Below are 14,867 nucleotides of genomic sequence, written 5' to 3'. Positions count from 1 at the left end.
CTCTTTTCTTTTTGATGAGTCTGGCCAGGGGTTTATCAATCTTATTGATTCTTTCAAAGAACCAGCTCCTAGTTTCATTGATTTTTTCTATTGTTTTTTTGGTTTCCATTTCATTGATTTCTGCTCTGATCGTTATGATTTCTCTTCTCCTGCTGGGTTTAGGGTTTCTTTCTTGTTCTTTCTCCAGCTCCTTTACGTGTAGGGTTAGGTTGTGTACTTGAGACCTTTCTTGTTTCTTGAGAAAGGCGTGTACCGCTATATATTTTCCTCTCAGGACTGCCTTTGCTGTGTCCCACAGATTTTGAACTGTTGTGTTTTCATTATCATTTGTTTCCATGAATATTTTCAATTCTTCTTTAATTTCCTGGTTGACCCATTCATTCTTTAGAAGGATGCTGTTTAGTCTCCATGTATTTGGGTTCTTTCCAGCTTTCCTCTTGTGATTGAGTTCTAGCTTCAGAGCATTGTGGTCTGAAAATATGCAGGGAATGATCCTAATCTTTTGATACCGGTTGAGACCTGATTTGTGACCCAGGATGTGATCTATTCTGGAGAAGGTTCCATGTGCACTAGAGAAGAATGTGTATTCTGTTGCTTTGGGATGAAATGTTCTGAATATATCTGTGATGTCCATCTGGTCCAGTGTGTCATTTAAGGCCTTTATTTCCTTGTTGATCTTTTGCTTGGATGATCTGTCCATTTCAGTGAGGGGAGTGTTAATGTCCCCTACTATTATTGTATTATTATTGATGTGTTTCTTTGATTTTGTTATTAATTGGTTGATATAGTTGGCTGCTCCCACGTTAGGGGCATAGATATTTAAAATTGTTAGATCTTCTTGTTGGACAGACCCTTTGAGTAGGATATAGTGTCCTTCCTCATCTCTTATTATAGTCTTTGGCTTCAAATCTAATGGATCTGATATAAGGATTGCCACCCCAGCTTTCTTCTGATGCCCATTAGCATGGTAAATTGTTTTCCACCCCCTCACTTTAAATCTGGAGGTGTCTTCGTGTCTACAATGGGTTTCTTGCAGGCAACATACTGATGGGTTTTGTTTTTTTATCCATTCTGATACCCTGTGTCTTTTGATTGGGGCATTTAGCCCATTAACATTCAGGGTAACTATTGAGAGATATGAATTTAGTGCCATTATTAGCCTGTAAGGTGACTGTTCCTGTGTATTGTCTCTGCACCTTTCTGATCTACTACTTTTAGGCTCTCTCTTTGCTTAGAGGACCCCTTTCAAGATTTCCTGGAGAGCTGGTTTGGTGTTTGCAAATTCTTTCAGTTTTTGTTTGTCCTGGAAGCTTTTTATCTCTCCTTCTATTTTCAATGATAGCCTAGCTGGATAGAGTATTCTTGGCTGCATGTTTTTCTCGTTGAGTGCTCTGAATATATCATGCCAGCTCTTTCTGGCCTGCCAGGTCTCTGTGGATAAGTCTGCCGCCAATCTAATATTTTTACCATTGTATGTTACAGACTTCTTTTCTCGGGCTGCTTTCAGGATTTTCTCTTTGTCACTAAGACTTGTCAATTTTACTATTAGGTGACGGGGTGTGGACCTATTCTTGTTGACTTTGAGGGGGGTTCTCTGCATCTCCTGGATTTTGATGCTTGTTCCCTTTGCCATATTAGAGAAATTCTCTCCAATGATTCTCTCCAGTAGACCTTCTGCTCCCCTCTCTGTTTCTTCTTCTTCTGGAATCCCAATTATTCTAATGTTGTTTCGTCTTATGGTGTCACTTATGTCTCGAATTCTCCCCTCATGGTCCAGTAGCTGTTTGTCCCTCTTTTGCTCGGCTTCCTTATTCTCTGTCATTTGGTCTTCTATATCACTAATTCTTTCTTCTGCCTCATTTATCCTAGCCGTGAGAGCCTCCATTTTTGATTGCACCTCATTAATAGCTTTTTTGATTTCAACTTGGTTAGATTTTAGTTCTTTAATTTCTCCAGAAAGGGCTTTAATATCTCCAGAGAGGGTTTCTCTAATATCTTCCATGCCTTTTTCGAGCCCGGCTAGAATGTTCAGAATCGTCATTCTGAACTCTTGATCTGACATATTACCAATGTCTGTGTTGATTAGGTCCCTAGCCTTTATTACTGTCTCTTGTTCTTTTGTTTGTGGTGATTTTTTCCGCCTTGTCATTTTGTCCAGATAAGAGGATGTGAAGGAGCAAATAAACTACTAAAAGGGTGGCAGAGACCCCAGAAAAATGCACTGTAACCAAGTCAGAAGAGACCCCTAATTGTGGGGGGGAGAAAGAGGATAAAAACAGGTTCTGAAAAAAAAAAAAAGAAAAAAGAAAAAAAAGAAAAAATTTAAAAAATAAAACATAAAGAAAAAATATAAAAAAGAAAGAAAAAATATATATATTTAGATAAACTAGTCAAAAAACGTTAAAAAAGAAAAGGGTAAAAGTTTTAAAAAATTTAGCAGAAGAAGAAAAAAAAAAAGAAAAAAAATTGAAAAAAGAAAAAAAAAAATTGAAGTAGCCGCAAGACTAAAGAATCATGGGGAGAAAGCCATGAGTTCCGTGCTTTGCTTTCTCTTCCTCTGGAATTGCGCAGCGGTCTTAGGAAATGAACCTACTTTCCTTGATAGATGAACTTCGTCCTGGCTGGATATTTTGTTGATCTTCTGGGGGAGGGGCCTGTTGTAGTGACTCTCAAGTGTCTTTGCCCGAGGCGGGATTGCACCGCCCTTACCGGCGGCCGTACTAAGTAATCGGCTCGGGTTCGCTTTTGGGAGCTTCTGTTCCCTGAGCGCTTTCCGTAGAGTTCCGGAGGATGGGAATGAAAATGGCAGCCTCCTAGTCTCCGGCCCGGAGGAGCCGAGAGCCTGGGGCCCCACTCCTCAGTGCGCCCCCAGAGGACAGCACCCAATCACTCCCGTATCCCCAGCCTCTAGCCGCGCTCCGAGCTCACCCAGCCCGCGACCAGTTCAAGGTATCCCGAGCTGAGAGTTCAGTCCTCGGCTCTGTCTCTGCAGCCGGCTTCTCCGTTCTAATACCTGCGAGCTCTCCGACTCTCTGACACCCCCGATCCTTCTGTGACCCTGCGGGACCTGGGGCCACGCTGACCCCGCGTGGGCTTCACCCTGGTTTAGCCTCTGGAGCAATGTCCCTCAGTGGAACAGGCTTTTAAAAGTCCTGATTTTGTGCTCCATTCCTCCGCCGCTTGCCAGGAGCCGGCCCCTCCCCCCGTGGTCTATCTTCCCGTCGTTTTAGATTCACTTCTCCGCCAGTCCTACCTTTCAGAAAGTGGTTGATTTTCTGTTTCTAGAGTTGCTGTTCTTCTTCTCTTCGCTCTCCCGTTGGATTTGTATGTGTTTGCAATGTTTAGATAAGCTATCGAGCTGATCTCCTGCTACCTGATGTAGTCTCAGGCTGCTACTTCTCCGCCATCTTGACTCCTCCCTCTTTCATTATGATTTTATCAAGTCACTGCTGGTTTCATAAAATAAGTTAAAAATGAGTCTGTCCTCCTATGGCTTTGGAGACAATCTGGGCAAGATTTGTATTATTTCTTCCTTAAATGTTTAATAGAGTTCTTGTGAAGGCTTCTGGGCCTGGAAGTTTTTTTGTGAGTAAATTTTAAATTATAAATTTCATTTCTTTAACAAATACAGGGCTGTCAATGTTTTCTATTTCTTCTGTGTCAACTTGTATTTCAGTTTTGGTTTTCAAGGAATTTAACCATTGCATAAACATGTTCATAATATTTCATTATTAAGCTTTTCATTCTTACAGGATTTTTCACTTCTGATATTGTTAATTTGTCTCCATCGTCTTTCCTATCCTCTACCTCCTCTTCCTTTTCTTTTTTTCTGTTTAATCACCTTTGCAAGGATTTATTGATTTTATTACTCTATTTAAATAATTAACTTAGCTTTATTGATTTTTTTAAGATTTTGCCTTTTAATTTCAATTGATTTCCTACTCACCTACCCTTTCTTTTTATTTGTTTGGGTTTAACTTACTCTTTTGTTGCTAAGAAGCTAATAAATTTTTCTTTTATATTATAGGCATTTAAAGGTAGAAATTTCTTTCAAAGTTCTGCTTTTAATGTAGCACCCAGGGTGCCTGGGTGTCTCAGTTGGTTAAGTGACCTCCTTCAGTTCAGGTGATGATTTCAGGGTTCTGGGATCAAGTCCCACATCGGGCTCCCTGCTCAATGGAGAGCCTGCTTCTTCCTCTCCCTTGGCCGGCCTCTCTGCCTACTTACACTCTCTATCTCTCTGTCAAATAAATAAATAAATTCTAAATGTAGCCATTCTGGAAAACAGTATGGAGGTTCCTCAAAAAGTTAAAAATAGAACTGCCCAGCATTTGCAATACTGGGTATTTACATAAAGGACACAAAAATATTTATTTAAAGGCACACATGCACCATGATGTTTATAGCAGGATTATCAACAATAGCCAAATTATGGAAAGAACGCAAATGTCCATCAACTGATGAATGGATAAAGAAGACGTGGTGTGTGTGTGTGTATGTATATATATATTTATATATATATATATATTATATATATATATATCAATCAAGGTATCCCGTATATATATATAAATATATATATATGTGTGTATATATATATATATATATATATATATATATACAACTCAGCCATTAAAAAGAATGAAATCTTGCCATTTGCAAGGATGTGGATGGAGTTACAGTGTATTATGCTGAGCAAAACAAACTAGTCAGAGAAAGACAAATACCATATGATATCACTCGTACGTGGAAGTTAAGAAAAAAAAACAGGTAAACGTAGGGGAAAGAAAAAAAAACACAGAGGAAAGAAAACCATAAGTCTCTCTCTCTTTTTTTTTTAAGATTTTATTTATTTGACAGACAGAGATCTCAAGTAGGCAGAGAGGCAGGCAGAGAGAGAGGAGGAAACAGGCTCCCCGCTGAGTGAAGAGCCCGATGTGGGGCTCTATCCCAGGACCCTGGGATCATGACCCGAGCCAAAGGTAGAGGCTTAACCCACTGAGCCACCCAGGCGCCCCCATAAGTCTCTTAACTATAGAGAACAAACTGAGGTTTTTCTGGAAGGGTGGTGGATGGGGGATGGGCTAAATGTGATGGGTGTTAAGGAGAGCACTTGTTGTGATCAGTGCTATATGTGGTATATGGTGGTATGTGTAAGTGATGAATCACTAAATTCTACTCCTGAAACCAGTATTCACTCTATGTCAACCAACTAGAATTTAAATAAAATCTTGAAACAAGCAAAAATAAATAAATAAAATCAATCTGACCCATATTGACTAGATAAAATTTACACCAATCAGTTCAGATAAAGTGTAGCGTACACAGACACATACCGAAGAAAAAAAAAAGACTTAAGATTACTTGGGGGAATAATTTTACATAGCATAAAATTATGCATATTTTATCCAGTCTTATATTTATACATAGTTCATATGAAGATTTGTAACAAAAAATAAGGGTAATTATATATAATATATAAGCAGTTAATATATATTATTACTTATAAACAAAATTAAATGTAAAAAATTAAAAATAAATGCATCTTACACATTTTGAGATTTTGTGTTGCTATTAACATGCCATTTAAAAAATTTTCTTATTTTACTCATGATTTCTTCAGTTCATGGTTATTTTGGAGTGTGTTACTTACTTTGCAAATATTTGGGGGCTTTCTAATATTTTAGTGTCAATGATTTCAAATTGAATTCTGTCCTGGTCATAGAACATATACTGTACTATTTTAATTATTTAATTTTTAAGATTTAACTATGTGGTTTAGGATATGGTTTATCTAGGTGAATATTCCACATGAACATACAAAAAGATTCATATTCTGCCATTGTTGGGAATAATGTTCTATGGATTACAATTATATAAAATTTGTTGAGTATATTTTTCAGATCTTCATTCTTACTGTGTTCTCATCTACTTGTCCTAATATTTGTTTATCCTTTCAATTCTGCCAACTCTTGCTTCATATAGTTTAAGGCTCTGTTATTATTAGGTACACAATTAATATTGTTGTATCTTCTTGATGAATTGACTCTTTCATTATGCAGTGTTCCACTTAATCTCTTGTAATGATCTTTGTAGTGATACCTAATATGTCTGACATTGATACAGCCCCCAAAACCTTCTTGTCACTAGTATTTACATGAAATATGTTTTCTCCATCTTTTTAACTTGTGTCTTTATATATAAGGTGATCACTTATAAGCAGCATATGATTTTTTAATACTAATCATATGTGTCTTTTAAGTTTTTAATATTTATATGGGATATGATTATTGATTCTTAAGTTTTAAACTATTGGTTCTTAATTATAATATTTTAAATTGTGCTTAAGACTACTATTATGATGTTTCTTTTCTAGACCTTCTAGTTTGTTCTTTCTTTTTCTTTTCTTTTACTTCTTTGGATCAACTTTTTGTTAATCAGTTTTATCACCCCAGTGGTTAAAGTCTTTAGTTATATCTCATTGTCTTAATATTTTAATGGAGGCTTTTATGATAACACTATGTATCCTTTACTCATAAAAATCTAACTTTGATATTATGCCACTCAAAAAATAGGGTGTGAAAAACGTGCTATACTACAATTCAACTACCTCCTTCCTGTCTTTTGTGCTGTTGCTGCCATAGATAGTATTTGTACATCGATCATATAACCAACGCCCCATTATCATAATTATTTTTGCTTTAAGAAATTGCCTTAGTTTTAAACTTTAGGTTTAATTTTTTAAAAAGTATTTACACATACATTTTCCATTTCTATCACTCTATTCCTTCTACATATCCAACTTTCAGGATCTAAAGAATCCTTTACCTTGAAGAACCTCCTTTGATACGTCTGTAATGGTCTTTTACTGATGAGTCTCAACTTCTGATTATCTGAAAACATGCCTTCAAACTTCAGCTATGCACATAATTATCATCAGAACAACTTGATTTTCATCAAATACTTTAGAAATGTCACTCCATTTTCTTCTGGCTTTCATTTTGTTTCTGATGAGAAATCAGACATAATTTGTATCCTGGCTCCCCTGCACTAATGTGTTCTTATTCTCTTGCTGATTTTAATATTTTCTCTCTGTTTTGGATTTTAGCAGATTGATAATTATGTACCTGTGTACGTGTGTGTGTGTGTGTGTGTGTGTGTGTGTGTGTGTGTGATATGTGGTATGGAAGTTCATTCTATGAGAAGTATTCAATGAACTTCTGGGAACTACAGTTTCGTTATTTTAATTAAATTTAGAAAAATTGGGGGGCAACTGGGTGGCTCAGCTAATTGACTGTTCAACTTGATCTTAGCTCAGATTATGAGCTCAGGGTCATAGGATCGAGCACTGTATCATTGGGCTCCACACTCAGAGGGGAGACTGCTTGAGATTCTCTCTCTCCCTCTCCCTCTGATCTTGCCCCCATCTTTCTAACATAAAAACAAATAAATCGTTAGAAATTTAGAATACTTTTAACCACTATTCATTGAAATATTCTTTTTTAATATGTTTTATTTATTTATTTATTTGACAGACAGAGATCACAAATAGGCAGAAAGGCAGGCAGAGAGAGAGGGAAGCACGCTCCCTGCTGAGCAGAGAGCCAGAAGGCAGAGGCTTTAACCCACTGAGCCACCCAGGCACCCCTGAAATATTCTTTATAAGACTTTTTTTCTGGAACCCAATTGTTTGTGGGTCTGCTCTTACTCACTACTTTTTCTTTTGGTTATGAGTCATATTTTCCCACTTTCTTGAATGTTTCATATGTTTTATTTGATTTCCAGGCATTGTGTTTAAAGGAACGGAGGATAAAGTCTGATTATTTTTTACCTTTTTTTCTAGGTAATTTAAGCCTTTTTCTCTGTTTGGCAATTAGAACAAATGGATAAGGATTTAGATTTTTTCAAATTTGGGTTGAGCTGGCACTGAGCCATATAGCATCAGTTAGATTGAGTTCACCTTTGGTTAACCCATTCTGCACTTTCCTATTCCACTGTTGTTAAGGCCTGACCACTTCGTTCCTGACAGCATTTGTACTAGATGGATGGGGTGGACCAAGCAGCTTTGGCCTATGTTTAGATTCAATATCCCACTGGTTCTGTTTCTCTAGAGAACTCTAATACAATGGCAAAAGCGATTGTTTTGCAGATGTAATCAAGTTTATAGTCAGTGGACTTTGGCTAGTCAAAAGGGAAATCCATTTAGGTAAGCCTGACCTAACTACATGAGCCCTTTAAAAGCAGAATTTTCTCTAGTGAGCAGTGAAGGAGAAAGTCAGATTTCTGGCATGAGAAGGAGGTGAAACAAGGTTCTTGGCTTGAAGATAGCAGGGGCCTCATAGAAAGGACCTGAGAGCAGCCTCTAGAGGCTGTGAATAGTTCCCAGCTGACAACCAGCAAGGACATGAGGACTTCAGTCCAGTAACTGCAGGAAATGTAATTCTGCCAACAAGAATAAGCTTGGAAACAGATTCTCCCCTGTAGCCTCAGAACAAGAACTCAGCTCTGCCAGCATCTTGATTTGGACCTTATGAGACTCGGGGCAGAAAATTCAGCCTTGCTGTCCTGGGGTTCTCATGTAAAAGACTGTGAGCTAATGAATGCATGTTGTTTTAAGCCGCTAAGTGTGTGACAATTTGTTATACAGCAACAGAAAACTAATATACCCAAAACATAAAAATCAACTACACTACCAAGGATAAAAGTGGTTTGGGTAACGGCTACCTGGTTGATCTGAATACATACAGCACTACAAATTGCACATTTCAAAAACTACTAATCTCTCTGGTTTACTATTCAAAAGTCACTTGATGGGATGATCCAAAAAGTATCATGACCACATGGTGTTTAAAAAGTGCTTCTCACAAATCTCTACATATCTTTTTTTTTTAATTCTCACACCTATACATATAAATTTATAATCAGTGGCATAAATTGTCAAGAATCTAGAGTGACACTGGCTGTCTAAGGGGTATTGAAGCCAAAGTAGCAGGATTTACCCCTCAGTAACTGACAAGGCAAAAAGTAAACTTGCTGGTATATGAGGTAACTTGTTAGAAGTTCACTCACAAAAACTGAATCTCTTTTAAAGATTTAAAGAATCTGGTTCTTAGGGACAAAATCGACCTCTGCTAGTACATATATATTCTGCACAGGTGTCAGAGTATTAGAAACTCAACATCCATCTTCACTTGTTTTGAACAACCTCCTGGTTTTACCTAAATTTTCTTACAAGAAGATCCTTAGTGAAAACCCAGGAGCACAGTCTTTTTTTTTTTTTTCTTTTTAACATTTTGAAAGCATGTTTCCTTTTCAACATCAAGTTCCAGCTGTAAAGGGTGATCTGAAAAAAACAAATGCCCTCCTCAGAGCCTTGTTCACAAAAGTGTTTACCTAACTCTTCTCAACCTGCCACTAAAAAGCCTGGTGATTATGGATGGGGTACAAGAGCAAAGATTTTGGAGTCCACAAGATGTAAGTATAAATGCCAACTTTACCAATTATCAGCTGAATATATAACACCTCTGCATCTCAGTTTTCTTATTTAAGAAGAAATTCTTTTTAGAACCCAGATGAGGATTAAAGTCAGTTCACTGTTCTGATCGAATTCATTGAACCTTTTATTAGTATTTTTATCTGAAATCAAATTGTTTTGCTCTCGCCAGCTCATTCCAAGTTTCACCAAAAAACTCTTCAATTGCACTTACAAAAATGTTTTCTTTGGCTGTTGTTTATTCAGAACCTGTTGCTTTTGTCAGTAGTTCCTTTTATTCATTATCAAAGAATGAATAATAAAGTCCCCAGTATGAGTTAAGGACACTTTCTCTAATGAAGACCTGGTAGCTTAAAGTAAATTTGAAAAAGTATTTTAAACTTAATCCTCTAGTGTGACAGGGATATTTAGCATTTGGAGTAAAGGTTTTATTGGTCCAGGTCAGAGGTACCATAATATATTAACAACTTTTTCTGTATTTCAGGTGCTGTAACCACTTTCTACCAAATTCTGTTCAATGGTAATCACTGTTATAATGATATGGTAGTATTAATTTTCCAGACTTTATGATGTCCAGCAACTGTCCTTTTTGCACATGAAAACCATACTCACCAAGCTCTACTTTATGAGTCTGAAGTAGGCCATTCAATATTCTATAAATTCAAGACAAGACCTTATTATTTATTCCAAATGTGACAGCATAGCTTTAGAGGTGGGCAGCCTCCACACAAGTCATCTGCTGATTCCCAAGAGTATGCATATCAGAAGCCAGCAAACTCCAAATTTGCCCTGAGTGCCAGCTGCATGAGAACTTCTCAGTTCTCAGATAGAAGGGTAGAGAAATTCCTTTCCATAATTATGGGCATGTGTATTCCAAGTGCATATATTCCATAATTATGGGCATGTGTATTCCAAGTGCATACCTGCATTAGTATGACTGAGCATTCTGGGATAATAAGTTAATGCTATCAAAATTCATTACATATTCCTAATATGCATAGCAATGCTTCTTAGTTTTACTATGTTAGGTCCCAAGCTCCAAGTCTGTGCTGACAAACTCCAGTGAGAATGGAAAGAGGTCTAGCCAGGAATGCCAGTAGATGTCCTAATAAGGCTTTGCAACATTTTGGGAAAGATGCTTTTGGTGATTGTACATACTGATAATTCAACATTAATATCAGGCAATCTTAATTTTCAATAAAAAAAACTTTTCTGTTTTGGATGTAGACTTCTAAGTTATTTGTAAGACTATAAGGACAATTAACGCTAAAGGAAGAGCTAATTGCTGAGGGCCTACTTTGGCTTCAGACCTATTTTATTTGTCTGCAATTTAAACTTGAAAGACATTAAGTAGCACTTGCACTGGCGGAGGCCTATTGCTTTCTTTTCTTTTTTTTTTTTAATTTATTTATTTTTATTTGTTTATTTACAGCATAACAGTGTTCATTGTTTTGGCATCACACCCAGTGCTCCATGCAGTACGTGCCCTCCTCATTACCCACCACCTGGTCCCTCAACCTCCCAACCCCCCCACCCCCCCGCCGCCCCTTCATAACCCTCTAGTTGTTTTTCAGAGTCCATAGTCTCTCATGGTTCATCTCCCCTTCCAGTTTCCCTCAACTCCCTCTCCTCTCCATCTCCCCATGTCCTTCATGTTATTTGTTATGCTTTCTTTTCTTTCTTTCTTTCTTTCTTTCTTTCTTTTTTTTTTTAAAGATTTCATGTATTTATTTATTTGAGAGAAACAGGTAACAACAGAAATAGTGAGAGAGCACAAGAGGGAGGAGGGGGAGAAGCAGGCCTCCCGCTGAGCAGGAAGCCCAATGTGGGGCTTGATCCCATATGACCTGAGCCGAAGGTAGACGCTTAATTGACTGAGTCACCCAGGAGCCCCTGGCCTATTGCTTTTATCACTTACATTCATTACTTTTATATTCATTACATTTTCTGACTGGTCCCTGAAGACAGTAGAGCTTGCTGCTCAGGTTCTAAATGAAGATCTCCTTGACAGGCCAAATATTTTCATCAGAGACAGACCAGGCAAGTGAAGGGGGCTCTGGATCTTTTGGGTACTTGTTCGTCAGACTCTGAAAAAACACAAGTGAAGGATCTTTTCAACATGGGAGGCTACCGCATAATGGGAAGTGTCTTGATTTGGGAGATAGGAAGTAGAGTTTCATTCAGCTATTCATTTAATCATCCAGTAATTCAGACGATCAATATGTATGCCTCCCCCTCCTTTCTTTTTGCAAATAACTCCCAAGCTTTATCACAAACAGAACCTTGGGGTAGATGGGCATGCCTAGCATGCTGTCATCTGCCCGCAGGATGCTGTCTGCTGTCAGGCCTTGAGCAAACAGCCGCTGCATGATGCCTGGTGGCACCTGCTCTTTGGTTTGGCTGGAGAGCATCAGTGACAACAACATCTGGTACCTCCATACTTTTGGAGGTTCACTGGGGTCATCGCAGGGTGAAGATCCCCCCTTCCTTCTCAATCCTCATGGTGCGAATGTTCACCATCTGCTGCTGCCAGTCCAGGGTACCCAAACTGCGCACAGGGTACCATTACTGGGATACAACAATGAACAAAATAATAATACTGATCTCCTAAGACTGTTGTAAGGATTCAGTTTGATAATGCACGTGTACTGGGTACAAATCTTTTCAGATTCCCTCGAATGCCTCCATTTGTCTTTCTCTTGATCAGTACCTCACCAAGCTGCACAGCCTCTCTGTGATTAAGTGAAATCCATACCCTTGGGTTCTGGCCTGCTGAATGGACACCACGCTGCTGGAAAATCCTACCTGAGGGTGAGAACCTGAGCTTCCAGTGGAGTAAGCTTCACCACTGAGAAATGAGATATGAAACGAGATGAGGCAGATAATTCTTCCTCTTTCTTTCTCCATGGACAGCTTCTGGCCCCCAAAGCCCTATTTTGCATCTCCACATAAAAGGAATAAAAGGAATTGCACTAGGCAATTTCTTTTTTTTTTTTTTAATTTCCTTTCAGCGTTACAGTATTCATTGTTTTTGCACCACACCCAGTGCTCCATGCAGTACGTGCCCTCCCTATTACCCACCACCTGGTTCCCCCAACCTCCCACCCCCCGCCCCTTCAAAACCCTCTGGTTGTCTCTCATGGTTCATCTCCCAATTTCCCTCAACTCCCTTCTCCTCTCCATCTCCCCATGTCCTCCATGTTATTTGTTATGCTACACAAATAAGTGAAACCATATGATAATTGGCTCTCTCTGCTTGACTTATTTCACTCAGCATAATCTCTTCCAGTCCCGTCCATGTTGCTACAAAAGTTGGGTATTCATCCTTTCTGATGGAGGCCTAATACTCCATCGTGTATATGCACCACATCTTCCTTATCCATTCATCCGTCGAAGGGCATCTTGGTTCTTTCCACAGTTTGGTGACCGTGGCCATTGCTGCTATAAACATTGGGGTACAGATGGCCCTTCTTTTCACAATTTCTTAATGAGCCAAACATCTCTAAGATTCTCTAATTTTATGATTCCATTTGGACAGTCTCTTGTCTGAATAGGCTTCTTTAGAGGGGAGAAAGGAATTACCATTTGCTGTGCCTAAAGTTTAGTGCCAGGCACTGAGCGATTTACTTATATATATACATTATTTAGTTCTTAACATGCCCTGAAGGCAAGAATTATTTTTTCTAATAGGAAGAAATTAAGGTACAAGAGAGTAATAAACTGTCCAGTACACACAGCTATTAAGAGGCAAGCAAAGGTGAAAAGCCAACTGCCATGTCCAAAGCCCAAGCTCTCCCATTGTTTCATTTTTTATATTTTAATCCCCTTACCCTTCTCTTCTTTCCTCCATAAAAAATATCTATTATTCAGAAATCATTCACTGACCCACAGCTCCACAAATTTAATACCCCTTTAATTATTTACTTTTTGCCCCCATGGTCAAACATCTACTAATGTGGAGCTATAACTACTAGTTTAAATAGTACATGCAGCTGTGCCAAGGGTAACTGACACGTTTAAAAACTGCTTGACTTAGTACATCACAATATGCACCACAATTCACTTCCTGGATACAGTTCAACTGGTTCAATGTTTCATTCATTGTAGCAATAACATCCAGCAGTGTCTATTAACCAGCATATCTGTGCTTTGTAAGTACCTCCGTAAAACTGTTCATGAGTAATTCTCACACTTAAGAAAGACAAAGGATCTTTTTTCATTTTCAAAGAAAGCTTTCTTTATATTCACTTTTACTCTAAGCATAAGTTCATTTATTATATTTGAATAATTTAAAATCGGTAATGATACATGGACTAAAGTAAATCTATCTAATCAAAGTATGAAGTTATACCAATATACCACCCACTAACTTTACAAAGCATGACATGACATAGAAAGTTAAATCAAGGTGTTTGTGACACAAACAAATTGAGCTCCATTTTTTAATCACTAAATTATCTATATAATCATATTTTAACAACTTTTCCATGATACAGTTAAACACATCAGTGAGGAAAAAAATGTTTACATTAAGTATTAAACATAATGAAATGCTATCCTCAGAGCATAACTTAAATAAATGTCAGAAAAGTAAAATAATCTTATATATCTGTGGCTGTTTCCTACACACTGATTTAATAATTACAATTCTATTTTAAAATTGGTCTGGGGCGCCTGGGTGGCTCAGTGGTTTAAGCCACTGCCTTCGGCTCAGGTCATGATCTCAGGGTCCTGGGATCGAGTCCCGCATCGGGCTCTCTGCTGGGCAGGGAGCCTGCTTCCCTCTCACTCTCTCTGCCTGCCTCTCTGCCTACTTGTGATCTCTCTCTGTCAAATAAATAAATAAAATCTTTAAAATTGGTCTAAGTGTTGATTGGTTGGGATACATTGAATATCCTAGTTAAAATATTTGGTTATTGGAAACCTCCATAGGATTGCATTTTTTACCTTCTCCAATCATCTAAAAAGTCTTGGTGTCAAAAACTATAAGATAGCATAGAAAAACAATGCAGATAAGACAGAAACATGGTAACACATCTACAGTCCTTCACTTTTAATATAAACCAAGGAGTCTCATTACTAAACCAAATAAAAGCTTCCAAATGACCCCAGGTGGTCCCCAGAAGCTCAGCCAAGATTTCTAGCTCCAATATCTATGATGATACAGAGTTTCTACTGAAATGACCTCCAAATGGCTGGACACCCAGATACCAATACTCCATATCAAGACAGAACCCAAATTTAGTCTTTCACTTGGTGGGGGAAATAACACAATTACTTTTAAAGTGTTTTGTTTTACCCAGGGCCTTCTCATTACTGTTCTACCCATGGCTAATAAATGTGTTGATCAATATTTGTGGATTCTTTTTTCTTT

Source organism: Meles meles, chromosome 15 (assembly GCF_922984935.1).
Source record: "Meles meles chromosome 15, mMelMel3.1 paternal haplotype, whole genome shotgun sequence".
Lineage (NCBI taxonomy): Eukaryota > Metazoa > Chordata > Mammalia > Carnivora > Mustelidae > Meles > Meles meles.
Note: the sequence above shows the minus strand (reverse complement) of the source record.